The sequence below is a fragment of the Lissotriton vulgaris genome, chromosome 3_1, assembly GCF_964263255.1.
Source record: "Lissotriton vulgaris chromosome 3_1, aLisVul1.2, whole genome shotgun sequence".
Taxonomy (NCBI): domain Eukaryota; kingdom Metazoa; phylum Chordata; class Amphibia; order Caudata; family Salamandridae; genus Lissotriton; species Lissotriton vulgaris.
Window position 1 is genome coordinate 162,569,778 of NC_141689.1, and position 18,631 is coordinate 162,588,408.

The following is an 18,631-nucleotide window of genomic DNA, read 5'->3' on the forward strand; positions in this document are numbered from 1 at the left end:
AGGGGCAGGGGGTAGTAAGGTCCGGCATACGGCCGAACTGAGGTAAGTAAAGAAAAAAATAAAATAAAACGAATTACATTGCGCACGCTGCATCGCCATTTGGCATTGCAGCATGCGCAATGTAATTCATTTTTTAAATGTATTTCTTTACTTACCTCCGTTTGCCCGTATGCTGGGCTTTACTACCCCCCAACCTGCCCCTCCCCGGCCCGCTCCACCGCCCGCAGCACTCCCTTGAGGAGCCGCTACTGACTGAAGAAGCTCATAAGACATGGAGCTGGGAAGCTTGGCAGCTATGTTAGTGTTCTCCCTAATCCGAGTTACGGGAAATGGCAGAGGATGCCTCACGGTCCAGTTAGGTCCCCCCCTACATCTCCCCCCTTCCCTCGCAGGCCATTCTGTATCCTTGACCTGCAGAGCTGGAGCATACTTTCCAGTTCAAAATCTAGCACAATTTATCGTAGTGCTGTGCTAGGACAGAACACTTGTGGGTATTCACAAACTCGCCTCCGACCACTTCTTACCCTCGAAATTGAGATATACCCGTCTCAAGGGCAGGAGTAAATCCCTTTCCAGATAAGAAAATGGAGTGAAAATCACACCAAGCCTCATGGGGAATATAACATGTTACGACGCATGCAATTACATCACATGCTTTTACAACGCGGTCGTTACAACAACCACGTTGTTCGTACGCCATATCTTTACATCGCAAGTCATTAGAACGGCTTGCTGTAGGAGGCGCGCTGGACTTAGGAATAGTATTATTCACTATTCCTACTCCAGTTTGCGCAGCAGCAGGGAAGGTGTTGGATTTCATTTCTAATACCTCAGTGCCCCCTGCAGCAAGTCGTTCTAATGACTTGCGATGGCAAGTTGTTCTAATGACTTGCGATTTAAAGGTATCATTTACTAACAACGCGGTCATTGTAACAACTGCTTTGTAAAAGCACTGCGATGTTATGATATCGTTGTAAACTCTGTTTCCCCTCATGGGATGTGGGGGGAAAGGTTCCGCCATAGGCAAACATATTTTTTCTTGTGGAGAAGAGAAAGAATAAACTACTAACAACGCGGTTGTTGTAACAACCGCGTTGTAACAGCACTGCGATGTTATGACAGCGTTGTAAAGCTGTTTCCCCTCATGGGTTGTAGGGGAAAGGGTTCCTCCACATGAAAACATAAAAATATATATTTTTAAATTACAAAATTCTATTACACAGAAGTGCTGACTTTTCCAAATGTATTTAAGCATAGAATTAGGTAGCTTTTAGTGCTAGTCTGTTTCCAAGAGCTGTGCCCCACTCTCTAGAGCAGCCTTTGGGGTATTATAAAGCATATTGTACAAATTGAATAAACATGGCCCAGGGGTGTGGTGCTCGACTGTGGAGTGTGCAGGGCAGCAGGTATATCCACCGTCCAACAGGTTTGTGCCCAGGGCACCATCAAGGTTGAGGGAGGAGTTCATTCTTCTCCTGACCACAGCTGGCAGTATCTGCAGTTGCAACACTGCCTGGACTGCATGCTAGACCGGTGACTCTGGGCCCTCCTGTTTCTACCAGTTGTCTCATATCTGAAGGCGTGCAGTCTCTTCCGAGGGGTGATGTCCACCTTCTATGGCCTCCTGACCTGTCATCTTTATTCGACGCTCTTGCTGGACAGTCTGCATACCAAACTGCGAGCCCGCCTCCAGGTGTTTATACCAACTCCAGGACTGGGCTGAACTCCTGGAGGCCCTGAGTGGCAGAGCAAGGGAAGCCCGGCTGAAGTTCTCCCTCTTCAAATCGCTTCACGACTGGCACTGGACTCTGGCGAAACTGCGGTCAGCGCGGTTGCTGCCCACTCTGACTTCTGGCACTATGCCTATACACAGTGTGACCTGCTACATGTCCTCTGTGATTTTCCCACCATTTGTCGCTTCTGGGAGGCAATTGGCTCCATGCTTAGCGAGGCGTTGCCAATCCCACTATTGCTGTCTAACTCCACGCTCCTGCTTCATGATTGCGTGGGCTTCGAAACCTCTCAAGATTTGAGCACCAGCTGCTCCACATGGCGCTGACAATGGCTGAAAACTGAGCCTTCCGACAGTGGAATTTTCCTTATCCAGAAAACTTTAGGGGGATATTCTCAAGATCATGTGATAATTACAGAGAAATTAGCTTAACACAACTCTTCACATTGCAGTCTATTGCGGGAAAATAACGCTGTGTTAACGTTGTATTCTCAACACGGCGGTACCATGCGATAGGCTCACGATAACGCATCAAATGTCTGCCATAAAATCAACGCGACGCTGCAAAAATGCGAAACACAAACGCAAAGAACAGTTGTGATGAGGCCAATCGTGATACAAAAATCAGCGAAAATCGGCAACAGGTCTGCAATCATGCAGGAAAAGGCACAATAAAAGCAGAACAAAAACAAAGGGAAACAAAAATAAACTGCATAGCACCATGGATGCACCCGGACCGAGTGCAGAGATCAACGCAAACTCCACAAGCCCCACAGGCCACCAGCAAGGATCCTCGGGGTCGGGGAAGGCCAAGGAGAAGAGGAAGAGGTAGACAGGGTGCAGTCCACAGGAAAACCACATCAGCGTCACAGAGGTGACAGAACACTACTATCAACTGAACTCCAATTTGACAAACATGAATGCAGTCGGAGTCTCGAGGAGGTCAATGGAGGAGGCAAGAGGCGCTGGCATGATGTGAAAAGCCAAACCAAGCACAATCCCGCTGCCAACAGGAAGGTGGCAATGGCCACAGGAGGTGGGAGTCCTGCGCCACAGGAGGAGCTTGAGGAAATGGAGGCCACAGTCATCAGTGTGGAGACGGTGCAAGGATTTGGGAGTCCGGACACAGCTCGGTAGGACCTGACACAACATCAACAGGGTGAGTAACGACCAGGGACTGGTGGGAAGGGGTGAGATGGGCACAATGGCACGCATGCACAATGAGGTGTAGCACACTGCACACCGACAATGACTCAGGATCATTTTCCTGATCACTGTGGCATACTGCAGCACACACACACAAACACCAAGTAGGCTCCCATCCACCATGTGCACAAAGGGGTCCCACCCCACACATCAACAATCCCACAACCAACACATGCACATGTGCAAAACCCTGCACCGATGCGTATTTGTGAGCCACACTGACAATGCAAGTGACACTACATGACGATCAGCATGGCAGCAGTACAATCATCATGACATTGTGCAAGCCACAACACTGAGGTGGCTGAGTCTGGACCACATCTGGAAACGAGCAAGTCACACTCTGGCACATCCACATGCACAAACAACCGCTGACGTCAACAGCGCATCTGCAGACAAACAATGCACAAGAGTAAAATAACCATCCAAGAGCACAAAGACCCAAGTCGCCAACATCTCAGCACCGTAAAAGCACAAAAGTCAAAGGCACACCGCCTCAGAGGGATAAGGGGCAGCAAAATCACAGCTGCAGGGGCGACCCTATCCAATGCTGCACACACACATAGCAATAACAGCACATCCACATTGAAGACAATGTGGTACAAAGTGCAACACCTACACCGCAGAACAGAGGCCACAACTGGGTCCGCTTATGCGTAGAAACATGCCAATCACATCTAATATAGCAGGAAACTGTGAGATAAAAATGTATGTGTACAACCTCACATCCGTCATGTAGTCCAAATATCCACTGTCCAGCATCAAATATTCAGCACCTCCCAAACAGTCACAATGTACATTGTCATATAGTCTGCATGTAAACTAGAACAATGCACCAGCATACATGTCAACACAATGTCAAAATGCATCTCCCCTTCACATTGCAGAGGGACAAACAACACCTCCAGTAGAGCAGACCAGACAACTCATCAGTGATGCTGGAGAGGATCACCACACCTTTGACACCGATGCCCAACAACAGCTCATGGACATCTTAGGCAACCCACCTCTAGGAGCAGGACAGCCCAGCAACATAGAGGAGACCCCAGCCTCTGCAGAGACCACACAGTAGGAAGCACCCGCTACCACGGCTGGCTCCCAACACTTCACTGAGGCACACATCGCTTTCCAATGCCAGGTGTTAGAATGCAAAAAGGAGGTGGCCGAACAGGTGTGGGTGGGGTTTTACCTCATGAAAACCGAACTAGATCACATACATGGGAGTCTTAGTCCCATCAGGGACCACCTAGACCCCACAACGGAGACCCACACTGCGACAGAGACACATACATTTGCACATTTCCTGTACTGAACCACGCCCAGAGCCCCGGAATAATCATTCACACACCCACGCTGGACCTGCGTATGATGGCCCAGTCCACTTCTCTTACCTATTGAGTGGGTGACGACAAAGCTACATGTCCAAGGTCTTACCCGCTGCCTGTGGTGACATGGTTGCGTCCGGGGTACACAGCACAATGTAATGTTGTAGGGCCCGGGCCCTCATGCATACATTATGACCACATGGACACACTCAGATAGTATGTGGAACTGGCTACGGGCATGTGCACCCAGCACCTTTATGGCAGGGTCACATGTACAGTGACGCCTGTGCTGGATGTGTGTGCGGTGAGTGTAAGCCAGCCCTCATGGAGTGGTTGGTGCTGGCAACAACTTGAACAGTGATCACTATTAAAACGGAAAGAGAAAACACCAGCATTACAGAAACAACTGCAAAGCCTCATGGTGGTAGTCGGAGCAAGTACAGAGGTCACCCAATATGCGAACAGTAGTGTCCTTGAGTTGCAGTGCACTGAGGTTGGGGCACTAGAGCCGAGTGTGCTCATGTGAATAAATTGTCTAGGATTGTGTCCCTTCGGGATATTTCTGCTGCAGGTGCAGTGGGGTATGTTACACCTGCATCATCTTCCTCATCATCCTCCCAGATCTCCCCCACTGCCTGAGGTGACATTACTGTGTGAGCTCTCCACAGCACAGAACTCAATCAGAAATGGTCCATGAGTTATGGTGCACTGAGTTAGTGGCACCTGAAGAGCTGAGGAGGGTATCAGGCAGATGATGGCATCCACAACAGGTGTGAGCAACTCTGTTAGTCTGCCAGTACGACAGTTTCAAATCGAGCAGTTGTCATTTGGAGGTGGTCCTGGCGGTGGTGGTGTGTGCCTCCTGTAGTAATGCGACGTCCGGGCTGGTCAGGACTCAATTTGATGTGTGAGCCCTGGTGGACCGCATTTGAGGCCGGAGGCAGCGGACAGTGCAGTGCCACAGACACATGGCGTTGATGACCCCAAGGCCATCGAACCAGAGGCCATCCAACATTCTATCAGACATGGTCCCTGACATGATTTTCATAAAGTTAGTGGCCCCGGATGGACTGCAGCTGGCACAGTCACACCGTCATGGGACGGTGACTTGTGGTGCACTGAGGTATCGCCATGCGGACTGAGCGGGTCATCGTCGATATTGAAAGTGAATGTAGCGGAGGGTTGCAGGGGACAGTGCAAGGTGTCCTCCAGGTCATGATGCAGAGGGCAGAAGCAGTCCGGAAGCGGCAAATGGAGAAGTGGAATGCTACAGCCTTGTTATTACCACCAAGTCAGTATCAGCTACATGATGATGAAGACAACCCTCAGTCCATAGACTCAGATGCCACCAAAGTTCAACCAGAGAGTGTCGATGAATGTCGGGGAACAAACTTAGTTGCACCAAGGCTGAGAGGGGATGCAGTCTGTGATGTGGCCGGTACAATTATATAAAATCTGCCATAAATAGATCAAGACTCAGTCCCAAATGTGTGACCTACTAGACCTCAGTGTAGGTTGGAGGCAGCAGTCAGCAGGGGCCCACAGCCATGTGTCGTTGGCTCGCAATGCACAGAGTTATTGGCACCAGGGCAGTTGTTGGTAGTGTTCAATCACCTCTTTAACGATGATCCTCTTTTCCTCCTGACTGAAATGTGTCTTCCTTTAGACCTCTCCATGCGTGCATTGATATGAACTCTGCTATTGTGAAATCAAGACTCAGTTCCAAATGTGTGACCTACTTGAGCGCAGTGTGGGCCGAGGGCAATAGTCCGCGAGGGACCACAGACACGTGTGGTTGGAATGCTATACACAGACTTGGTGGCACCACATCGAAGGGAGTATAGTGATATAAACTCTGCCATAAAATGTGTACTCTGCCATAGTGTAATCAAGACTCAGTTCCAAATGTGTGACCTACCTGTCGATGTGTATGCCGGTGGAGTACGTCAACGAGAATGGAGTATTGTGGGCTTCTGTCACGGAGGCTGTGATCGTCTGAGCAGGCTGCCAAAGTTGTGGACCTCGGGCTTGGAGATTGCACCAGCACGTGGTGGGCCCTCTTGGACACATTTCGGTGTTGAAAGGTGAGCATTGAGGGCTGGGTGCACAGAGGTGGGCAAGATGGGTTCGGGGACCAGCGACCCGGGGAGCAGCAGGCGCACAGGCAACACCGCTCACAGGGACGGCGTCAGCCTCATGGCAGGGTGAGAGGTGCCGCCATGGCAGAGAAGTTGGGCATTCTGGAAGAGAACCACGCCCAGAGCTACGTGCTATTTATTCACACCCCTACGCTGGCCTGGCATACGCTGGGCCAGCCCACTCCGCTCACGCTTACAGGGGGGGGCGTAACAAGCTACATTTCCACGATCTTCCCCACTGGCTGGGGTGACATGGTTGCGTCCACTGTCCACTACACTCCATACACCAGCGGTGTATGTCAACATGGATATGTGTGGTCTGCATACTGCAGTCTGGCCATCCCATCCACGCCACACTTGTGTACATTCTCGTTCATGGGTCACTTGCCTCCTTCGCACATGCCTGGTTCCCACCTCTCCCCACAATCTGCTATTGTGTGGCTGAGGTGCCATGCCATTGATGGCTTATGTACATGGCTGGCCCAGGTACCCACAGTAAGTTGTGCTGTCGTGTCTGGTGGGTGGGCATGTTGTTTGGCATTTTGTATGTGAGTTTGTAACATGTGCATTCCCAGTTTTGTGAGTTGCTTGATTATGGAGTTGAGGTGTGTGGTGTGTTCATTTGGTACTTACCAACGAGCAGTGCATTCCCATAGGTGCCATTCTGGAAGTGCTGGTTGATGATGAACTGTCGGAAGATGTATGAATCATGCACACTGCCTGGGTGGTTGGCGACAACATTGGTGAAGAGTCCCGGGTGGTCCACTGTTGCCTGTACATTGATGGTATGCGTGTGCTTTCGGCGATACATCCTTGAGAATATTCCCCGTAGAGTGCACTCAGCAGTTGTATTTCAACGTTCATCATGGCCAACGGTGTAGAAGGTGTGCAATCTTAGTACTCACTCCATCTGTGCGCGCTGAGTATATGTTTCACCAAAGGGAACTTCGTCAGGTTCCTCAACATGATGCACAGCCAGCAATATGTACAAATGTTTCATTATAATATTATGTTTGCATTCTACTAGTATTCCATGTTTAACCCAATATTTTTCTTCATTTTCACATTATTTCTATGCCATTCATTTTTCCATCAATATTTTTACTGGTGCCTCATAGGGCTTTCTAGTAGCAGCACTAGAGAGTTCAATATTCTTCATGGCGCTTCCTCCGTTACATAATACCCAATGCATTTCGGGATCTTTCCCTTCCTCAGGGGTAACTACAATGTAAAATGGTAAAAAAACACCCATGAGTGCTGTCTATTAACCATAACAAGCCTACTGCAATCTTTCATGCTGAATACCCTCGTTCCTTTGTTATACACAATGATTATGAAGTGCCTAACAAAACAACAAACTACATTACCCAGAATGCCACATTCCTAACATTCACGCATTTAGAAAATACCTGCATTGGCTGCCCATGCAGGCTAGGATAAACTTTAAGGTTCTATGCCTTACCCACTGTGCCCTATATGGGTCTGTAGCAGAAGACATCAGGTCCCTTGTGTCTTTCTATGCTCCTAGCAGGGCATTGCGCTCTGCCAACAAGAACCTTTTGTCTGTTCCTCGATCTGCTAAGGCCAGATGGGGAGGGAGGGCCTTTTTCTCCCTTGCCCCGAGACTGTGGAACATGCTTCCCGCTGAGCTCAAGGGCCATGTATCTCTCGCATTCTTCCGCAAAGCCTTGAAAACCTGGCTATACACAGAAGCTTACCTGTAGTCGACACATGTTTTACATCTCATTCAGCTGCACCATCTTGATGCGCCTTGATGCCCTCGGGCTAAGTTCGCGCCTTATAAATCCTAGTTCAAGCAGATGAATGGCTCATGGCCATATATCAGACGGCCTCATATGAACGAATCATTTACTACCTGCAGGATAACCCGAGAGCTTCCTCTGCACCTGGACACCTTTCCTTAAAGGGGTTGGCAGCTGAGTGGGCTGACTGCCGGTGCTGCTAGAATGGAGGGAACCCCGGCAGTCCTGTCGGGAGACAGGCAAATGTATATGTTGTAGTTTCTTTCTACACAGATTAAGGGGTTAAAAGGTTTCCCCTTCCCGGTTAGCACCGTAGCTTACGTTTGCAATTAGAGACATGTTGTAGGGGAAAAGATACAACGTTCACTAAAGAGTTATAAAAGAGATAAAGTATATTTATTCATAAGCTACAGAGATCAGCTGGTGTCCCTCTCCAGGCTAGCAGGCAACTGCCTCACCAAACACAGAGAAAGAACACATCTGCAATGGAGAATCCAAAAGGAATGCAGATGTTAAAGGGAGAGTGCAAGGAATATAAAATAAAAGTAAAACAAGATACAACAAGACACTAACGTTAACAAGCTAGCGCCATTCCTTCCTGCATACTAAAACCTTGTTCTTTTAGCATCAGTCATGTCGGGACTGCCTGGGTTTTGATGCTGTGCTTTGGGTCTCTACTTTTTCCCCCCGGCCTGGGCCTCGCTCGAAGTCCCACAACCCCACTAACATCAACATCTACATCTACCTCTACATTCACCCACTCATTCTCTATATTCTCAGTGTACTCCTCTGCCTGCTCCCTCCTGACGGTCTGGTCCTGCACTACCTTTCTAGAACTCCGTTCTGCTCGTCTCCCTGCCCATATCCCTCTACCCTCCCACTCCCCCTCCCCCTCCGCTTCCCCCTTCTCCTTCCCCTTCACATTCCCCTTCCCCTACTCCTCCCCCTCCTCTCTCTTCCCTTCCCTCCCCTTCAGTTTTCACCCCCTTCCTGCCTGCCACTTCCCCTCCTCTTCCCACCCTCTCCTCTTTCTCCTTTTTCTTTCACTTCTTCCTTCCCTCCTTGCCACCTCCTGCCTCCTTCTTCCGTGCCCTTTGCCCATACACCCCCTCGCCCCGGACCTGCTCAACCTTACTCAACTGTTCTGGGCTGGGCCTTCCTGTTGTATCTTGCACTGCTTCTGCTGCTTCTGTATCATGTGAGCCCTTGTCTTTTCTGTCAGCTGTGGGCAGACAGACTGCCGCATTAGATTGCCTCTTGTACCCTGTTACTGCATCCCCCCACTCCCCTTTGTGAACTTGAATGCGTTGCATCAAAACTTCCTAAATCAACACTACATTATTTTAACATTTCTTTCATGTGTCTTCTGTAGGTTGTTCTCCTGACAAGTCCTTTGTGCAGAGTGGTCGGAAAATTGACAAAAGGCTGACCTCGCCTAAAGGGCAAACAAAAGCTGCAGTCCCACCCTTTACACCACAATGTATTAACTAAATGGCAGTGCTAAGAAAGACTAACCAACAGCCCCAATCAGCAAAAGAACCGTATCAAATTTCTAAAAGGAGCCCTATCCGGTCTTTCCCCTCTTCTGAGTCGAGGTCTCCTCCCTACACCTTCTCTAACATCAGTAAAACACTTCCACTTTCTTGGAAAATAACCTCACCTGCATCTTGTGCACAAAGACAGGCCAGAGCTTCCAAAAAACATGTTATTTTGTGTTGCTTAAAGCGCCAAAATCTGCTTGTATCGGTAATTACTAGTCATTTTTCCCCTTAGATGCCTGCTGGACTCTGCTGCCCAAATGTAATAGAGGATGCTGATTTTATAACCCTAGTAATTCCCGGATTCAATAAATGTAGCATATTTCAGAATTGCGATACCTGTGCAAACAGAGGTTTGTGCAGGACTCTGAATTGTGCCCTATAATTAGAGGATTTGGGCTATACACTGGCTCCCTGATCCAAAACGGCGTGAGTGCAATCTAATGCATTTTGACTTATCAATGATCCGTTCTTAGCACCAATGATTTTCTCACATATTTCTCCCTAAAAAAGCACTGCAAAGGGCAGCCGTACTACTTACTGCTTTAGCACTACTGCCTAGAAACCCACCCTCCAGTACCATCCATCTTCAGCCTCACACTTTGTCACAACCTTGCTAACCAAGCACATTCCAATAATCAAAACTGCTAATCCATCTGGAATCTGATCTCAAACCCTCGAAACTCTAGCCCTAACAAGCTGCATTCCTCTTTACTACTCTCTCATTTCGGGCACATCTCTGACCTATCTCAACACTAGAGTGATTATATATTTCCTAAAATAATGTACAATAGCTCTTTTATTTCCATCCAACTCTTTCCCAGTATGTGAACTTCTGTTTCCCAATAAAGCAGCAATAATTGATCACCTTCCAATCTACACCTCTCCAAACCATCTGTCTTCCTCCAGTTAGGTTTCTGTACCCCTCACTGCAGGGAAAATACCTTTCACACACATCAAACTTAATCACTCCTGGAGATCACAACCAAGTCCCTTCAATCCTCATGTTTTTTCAACTCTCCTCATCATTCAACATTGTTGGCCATCCTGCTATACTCTCGAGATACCACTCATAACTTGTGTAGCTCGCAACTTGTTCACCTCATGCCTTTCTACTCATTCTTAAATAAGTGGGACTTAAAGAGATCAACCACTTTGAGGTAGTGTCCCTCATGGCCCTATTTCTTTCTCAATTTACACTACCTCTGTTGGTGACATCATCTCTTCATTTAGCTTCTCATCTTTCGTCTGTGCTGATGATCGCCAAGCCGTCATCTCCTTCTCAAGATTTCCACATCTGCAGTCATGCATCTCAGACTCCATCATGGCATCTGACCTTGGATTGGACTAATGTAACTCATGTAAAATTCCTCCCAAACTAAGGTGTTGTACTTTCATCCTCTGTTTCTTGTTTCCCACTTACAAACTATATCCACTTTCCTCCAGACTCCTTGAATGTTTTGCATTATGTCAGAAGCACTGGGGTTCTCTGCAGCCCTTGAAAATGTAACCTTCATTACTACACACAACATTGAACACAATCAAATCCCTCATCCCTGCTCTAGAACTATAGACATTCCCATTTACATCAAACACACAAAAGGTAATGGGAGGAGTGCTTGCAGTTTGTCTAACCACTATCAGTCGCTCGGGCAGCATCCCAACCCATCATTCTTTTACTCACTATGCCACCTATGTTTGGCCTCAGCCACATGCAAATTGGTCATGACCCTGCTCCTCATGGGAACAGTCCAGTCCAAACTGCCAGACAAGGTCCTTCTGGAACACAAGCAATCCAGGACCAGTTTTGCCCTAATTAGGGCTCATCAGCCAGGTATAGTTGGTTAACTTATCACAGTGAGCATTGGGCCCACGTCTGGGCATACCCTTGCCACTTAGGGCGGTACATCAAAATCACAAAAGATAATGGCAGCAATGCTTGCAATTTGTCTGACCACTGGCAGTCGCTCAGGGTAGCATACCAACTCATCGTTCTTTTGCTCTCTACGCCACCCCAGTTTAGCTCCGGGCATATACAAATCAGCCTTATCCCTGCTCCTCATGGGAAAAGTCCAGCTCGAACTGCCTGGCCAGGTCCTTCCGGAACACAAGCAACCCAGGTTTTACCCTGATTAGGGCTCATCAGCCAGGTACATCTGCACCAATAGAAATAGTGCAAAACGTTGCCACTCAAACTCTGTTTAATTTACCCAAGAACAACCCTTCCACAACATACCACCACGAGGCCAGCTGGTTCCCTGCCAAGAGGAGGACTATGCACAAAGCGCTAACACAGGCATCCAGTTTTGCACGTGATTTGGCCCCTACAATCCTCTTCAACACCTTTTCAGCTAACACGCCCCATTATGAACCAAATCACAAACAATCTCAGCTTTCTATTCATAGGAGAGTCACCATGTGCTTTCTTCAAGTTCTGTCATGCCACCTCCTTGCCCCACTGACACAGGAACACTCCACCTCCTGACATTCATCCCCTCCAAGAGTCAGGATAGCACTGACAAACCACCATCTGATGCTAGAAAGACAACAATGGCATGTAACCCACTAATGGGGACCTTACATTGCTGGACTAGGATAGTGCCCAAAATATATATTTGTCAACTCCAGTCATATTCAGAGAGTGGCGCAATTAAAACAAATCTAAACTGTTATTTATTAACTACCTTACATTACCTCTTGGTATGCAAACCTTTATGTTGAAATGCTATCACTATTGAATTATAATAATTGAAACTATTGTCCCTCATAGCCCAATGCTCCATGTATATTTACTGTGGATATCCTGCAAACATCTGGATTGTAATTGCCGGTGAGTTGGCAGTCCCTTTCGCAATGCAAAATAACTGATCTTGGGTGTCAAGCAATTGGTTCATAAATGACTTATACGTAGAATTAATAAAAACAATGCTAATGTTATAAACCATTTATTTAAATGCAATGCATACAAAAGAGAGATTATATTCATTCACTGTTCTGTGCTATTACAAACAAAAGATTGTCAAAGATTAATATACAAGCTTCCAAGTTGGATCTGCTAATTTTTCTTAATCCTATGTAGCATTCCTTTCTACACAATTACCAATTTCTGTTCTCCAAACAGAATACTACTTGCCCTGCCCAGGAGGGCAGTTGGGATGTCTAACATTACCACATTCCGTCCTGTAAGGAAAGCATGCCAGTATCAGTTAGACTCTGTAACGATCAAACCAAAGGCATGGTAGCCCGAATACCCAAAAGGGTGTCCTAGCACCGACCAACAGAAGAGGAGAGACCTGCAGAAAGAACAGAACAATGATGAAGGGAAGAGATGAGTTTTCAAGGAGGCTTTACAAAAAGCTAGAAAAGTATATGCCTTTGAAAGATCATGGGGGGAGGGGGCAATTTCAATTGTTTGGGACCTAAGTGGGGGGAGGCACGTCCACTTCAGATGAGACCGCGCCATCCTTTCTACTCCTCTTGGGTTCATGATCCGCTTTGCATTTGTTATGGCCACAAAGATCTGCAGCATTCACAGAAAAAAATTGCTGTTGTTCCCAGGGTGTGTGGTTCCTCGTGTTGATTTGTGAACATCCCTCAGGAGACACCACATTTAGAAGACTATCTTAAGATTACAGGGCAAGGACATTTTCCATGAAAAATATGCTACATCAGTGAAAAGTGATTAATATTGTTAGTTCTCGGGAAGTGCGTTTCCTCTTGAATAAGAACCTCTTCGACAACTTGGCACGTGTTGCAAGGACCTGGCAGCGACCAATCCTTAAATTGTCAACACATGTCCTTAGCACAATCAGCTGAAAACGCCAGAGAGGAAGCATCTCAGCCGCAGGGATTCAGCAAGCGTGATTAATCTAGACTCTAAAACACAGGATGTCCACCTCACAGGCGAGTCCACCAGGCTTCGGACAATAGGACCCAAGCCGCTCCATCCTGTAGAAGAAATAATGAGAATATGTTAACACCTGTAAGAAAGCATACAGGAACTGTCAGACTTGGCCATCATAGATCAAGGGCAGGTGGTGCTTTTTATAATATGATTATGCATTGTTTTGAAACTTTGTACACTTGTATTGATGTTACCTGCAACCTTATGGATGGTTTCAATAGGATCCTAATTGTAAAGATGCTTTTCACGAACTTAAATGGGCAATTGGTGCATGTGGGTAATACAAAAGAATTGTTGAGCAATGTTTGTTTTTGGAAGTGCAAAAGAGCTGTTAGGACATGGCGTATATGGGAAGTGCAAAAGGGCGGTTGGAGATGGTCCTTTTTTGAGAAACCCAAACGAGCTATTGTGGGGTGGTGCTTGTGGTAACCACAAAAAAACTGTTGAGAGATTGTCCTCGTGGGAAGTGCAAAAAGGCTGTTGAATATGGTGTATATGGGAAAAGAAAAATAAGTGTTGAGAGATAGACCTTTTGGGAAGAGCAAAAGGTCTGTTGGAAGATGGAAATGCAAAAGGGTTGTTGGGGAATACGGGAGGTGGTGCAGGTAGGAAGCACAAAAGGCCTTTAGGAATGGTGCATATGGACATGTAGAGAAGTCTAATGATACAGAGACAAGGAGCAAGAACAAGTCTCAAAACAATATCCCTGCTGGATTTCAGCTGTCCTTGATAGCAAGGTCAAATTCCCTCCATTATCACTTTCTTACAGTAATGTTGAAGGAGATGTATAGACCAGGGGCCCAGGCAGTTCAGGGCCACTTCAATGACATGACTTCGTATTTGTTTTAGGAGAAATGGGGAGAATGCAAAGCGGGAAAGCATCTTCAAAGCAACATTAACAGGGGTATAAATAGATCTCCTTTGAAGGCTACGTGGACATTGCTGCAACCTGGCCCATCTCAGGGAATACCTCCAGTATCTGATGAAATGCAATGCCATAACTGCCCCATGGCATGCTCCTCCATTGGAACCAGCATTAGACCTGGCAATAATGAACCTCCATATGCAGTCAATGCAGAGGAGAGCCCTGCTTTACATTCCAGACCTCGATATTAAGGGCACGATTCACGAAGGTAACGTATGTGTAGTAAAGTTAGGAGTGTGGAATCTCCACACTAGGGGTGGAAACTCTGCACTGTGCACTTCAGAAATTGTGCAGTGCAGAGACTCCTCCGTGAGTGCGGAACCTCTGCAGCGAGTGAATCGGGTGCATAGGCTGAGTCGGAGTCGAAACAATAGTCGGAAAACACATTTATAAATGATGACAGACACCCCAGAGTAAGCCATACAAAAAGTGTAATTTAAAAAAATGACATGTTATCAGTGGCAGCTGCTACTTGTTGGGGTGGCGCAGTGGGGTGGGTGCCCGGGAGGTTGGGTAAATGAAAAACAATTTTTTTAAAGCCACTTACCTGCAGGCCTTCTGCTACCTCTCGGTCCTCTTTGGCTCTTAGGTCGACTCCAGGAGCAGGAACCAGGAATCACACAAGCTCCCAGACTCTCCTAGCCAATCACAATGCTGCATTGCAGCCGCGCTGTGATTAGTATGAGCGCCGTGGTTCGGCGTTCAGAGAGGGACTGTGAGGCTGCGCATGCTCTCCACTCCCAGGATGTGCAATACAGCTGCGGCCAAACTGTCATGCACACTTAAGAGAGTGCACACCACTCCTCCCCCTGTTCCTGTCACAGCCCAGCCCTCCCCTGGCCCTAACCAGATGAGCCACATACGAAAATTAGAATAATAATAACATTGCGATATTATCATTTTATTTTTCCTTTTTGAACTGCTCACAGAGCAGTGGGGCAACGCTCCTCCACCTTAGTTGAGGAGCCGCCGCTGCATCATATACCATGATATTCGCCTTGCCCGTTGTTTGCACCTTGTTTCCTTTGCTAGAATTTCACACAAAGCCACATCGAGCTATTTTCGTAGATCTCACTTTGCCTAAGAATCCTAGGGGTGCATGCACTGTTACTGACGCGTGACATGCATTATGAGACGTCTGGGGCTGCGTGATGCAAGACCATTGGGCATTGTACGTGTATCAACGCTCGGGTGAGAAGATTCATGCAAACGCTTAGTACATCTTTGCCTCAGATTCCTTTCAGGAATTAATGGGGTTGGCGGGTGCACATGGTAGTTTTTGTGCACTGCAAGGAGAGGGCAATAGAAATGAGATGTCAAGAGTCTTGTTATAGCAACGAGTGAATGGATGAGTTGTCGAAAATTTTACCTTTTGCAAGTGCCACCCACTTTTTGTGTGGTGTTCTAGTAAGGAAGTGGTTGAAGCCATGGGCACTTAATACAGCCTTTATATTGTTGTGAACCTGCTTTAGTTTACTTTCCAGGAATAAAAAACAGAACAAACCAGTGAGGATTTTAAATTGCAAACTGAAGAGGGCATTCTTTTTGTGTTTTAAGTCACTCAGTAGAGACAGCCCCCAACCTCGAGGGCCAGTAGATGTGGGTGCAGTCTGCCACTTCGGTGCAGAAGAAGTTAGTAGGTGTTGCTAATGCCAGATCAATTTACACTGTTTTAAAGACAAAAACGCTGTCATGAAGTGCTTTTTGACAAATCCACACCTAAGTGCTATGTCACTTCAGGTAATTACAGCACAACGGAAAATTCTCATGCACTCCATCAAGTGAGGTCCTTTTAAACCCCCACGCTTCTCCAAACATGCCTGCAAGCCTCAGCTTGTTGCAAGCAATCCCAGACGAGACCCGCATGCCCAGCCAGCAACTCATCAGAGAAGGTTACATGGTCAATGAAGACGTCTCCATTAACAATACCAAGCTTCAAAACCAGGCTAGAAATAAGGCTGGATTAACTGTTACTAAGAATGTAAAATGTCACTGAGCTTAATTAACTACATGAAGTTGAACACCTTTAATAACTCTCTGGTTAGGCAGATTACCGAATCCTGGTGCTTTTCAACCATCATGCCGAATTTTAAGAAAGGGAATTGTAATTCACCAGGGTGCTACCACCTCATCTCTTTAATTGACAGCTCGAAAAAAGTCAATGGGACGGGCATCTTCAACCTGCTCAAGTCCTGGGCAAATAGCAATGACGGTACACAGTCAAAATATCGAGTAGGAAATATCGACCTACCATAATATCGAGTCTGAAATATCGAAGGAGCATAATATCGAAGGCAAGAATATCGTAGGACAGAATATCGACTCAAGGTAAGTAATATCGAAATTCTTAATATCGATGTAAGTAATATCGAAGTTAGTAATATCGATAGCATATATATCGATGTTACTAATTTCGATGACACTAATATCGATATTTGTATTATTTTATAGTTTTTTATTATGTATGTGTTATATGTTTAACTTAAGTTTATAAAATAATTACTATTATATGTGTATTAATTTGATATAAAAATTAATTAATTTATAAGAAAATTGTATGTTTTAGTACCGGAGCAGGTTGTGGGTTTATAGGGGAATAGGGTGGAAAGTAATTTAATTATGTTAAATTGATTATTAATTAGTAGGATTTATTAATAAATTATAATTAATTGGTAATTATTTGAAAATAATAGGAAAATAATTTTAAATAAATTATTAATTGATATATATGTTCTGTAGCGGGTTGTGGGTTTATAGGGGAATAGGGTGGGAAGTAATTTAATTATGGTAAGTTGATGAATAATTAGTAGGATTAATTAATTATAATTAATTGCTAATTATTATTAATTAATTGAAGAAAGAAAATAATTGATTAATTGATATATATTTTCTGTAGCGGGATGTGGGTTTATAGGGGAATTGGGTGGGGAGTAATTTAATTATGGTTAATTATTTAATAATTAGTAGGAATTAAAAAATAAATTTAATTAATTGTTAATTAATTTTAATTAATAGTTAATTAATTTTAAATATGTGCTAATTAATTTTCATTAATTCATAAATGGATCAATGTGTTATGTTGTGGGTAGTGGTTTTATAGGGAAATATGGTGGGAAGTAAAGTTAATTTAATTAATTAATAATGTATAAAAACTAATTGTATTGTTAATAATATAATTGTTAATTAATTAATAATTGGTAATTAAATATTATTAAATGGTATTATTTTAAATTTATTTTAGGTAAAATATATTTTGCTAAGCATGTGTTTTATAATTAAGTATAGGTATTGTATATGGTTTATATTTATTTGATTTCTTTTTTTTTTTAAATTACAAAAATCGTTTATTTCTAAGTATGTTATTTTAACCCTTACACTATCCAACACTTTCCCTACTGTTGCACTCTCTGGAGTTGGAATAGTATTTTTTACTCCTACGCTATCCAACGCTTTCCCTAATGTTGCACTCTCTGGAGTGGGAATAGTAATTTTTACCCCTACGCTATCCAATGCTTTCCCTACTGTTGCACTCTCTGGAGTGGGAATAGTAATTTTTACCCCTAAGCTATCCAACACTTTCCCTACTGTTGCACTCTCTGGAGTGGGAATAGTAATTATTACCCCTACGCTATCCAATGCTTTCCCTACTGTTGCACTCTCTGGAGTGGGAATAGTAATTTTTACCCCTACGCTATCCAATGCTTTCTCTACTGTTGCATTCTCTGGAGTGGGAATAGTAATTTTTACCCCTACGCTATCCAACGCTTTCCCTACTGTTGCACTCTCTGGAGTGGGAATAGTAATTTTTACCCCTACGCTATCCAATGCTTTCGCTACTGTTGCACTCTCTGGAGTGGGAATAGTAATTTTTACCCCTACGCTATCCAATGCTTTCCCTACTGTTGCACTCTCTGGAGTTAGAATAGTCATTTTTACCCCTACGCTATCCAACGCTTTCCCTACTGTTGCACTCTCTGGAGTGGGAATAGTAATTTTTACCCCTACGCTATCCAACGTTTTCCCTACTGTTGCACTCTCTGGAGTGGGAATAGTAATTTTTACCCCTACGCTATCCAACGCTTTCCCTACTGTTGCACTCT

General features: G+C 45.4%; 1 protein-coding gene across 1 annotated transcript in view; it reads right to left on the reverse strand.

Moving 5' to 3' along the window:
- Window positions 1-12,631: 12,631 nt before the first annotated feature.
- The window catches only part of LOC147726155 (C-C motif chemokine 21-like), a 57,830-nt gene continuing 51,830 nt past the window's right edge, over window positions 12,632-18,631 (reverse strand). The window contains exon 4 of the mRNA XM_086960260.1: window positions 12,632-13,650. The gene's annotated coding sequence lies outside the window, so the exon portion shown is untranslated. The remainder of the gene's footprint in view (window positions 13,651-18,631) is intronic.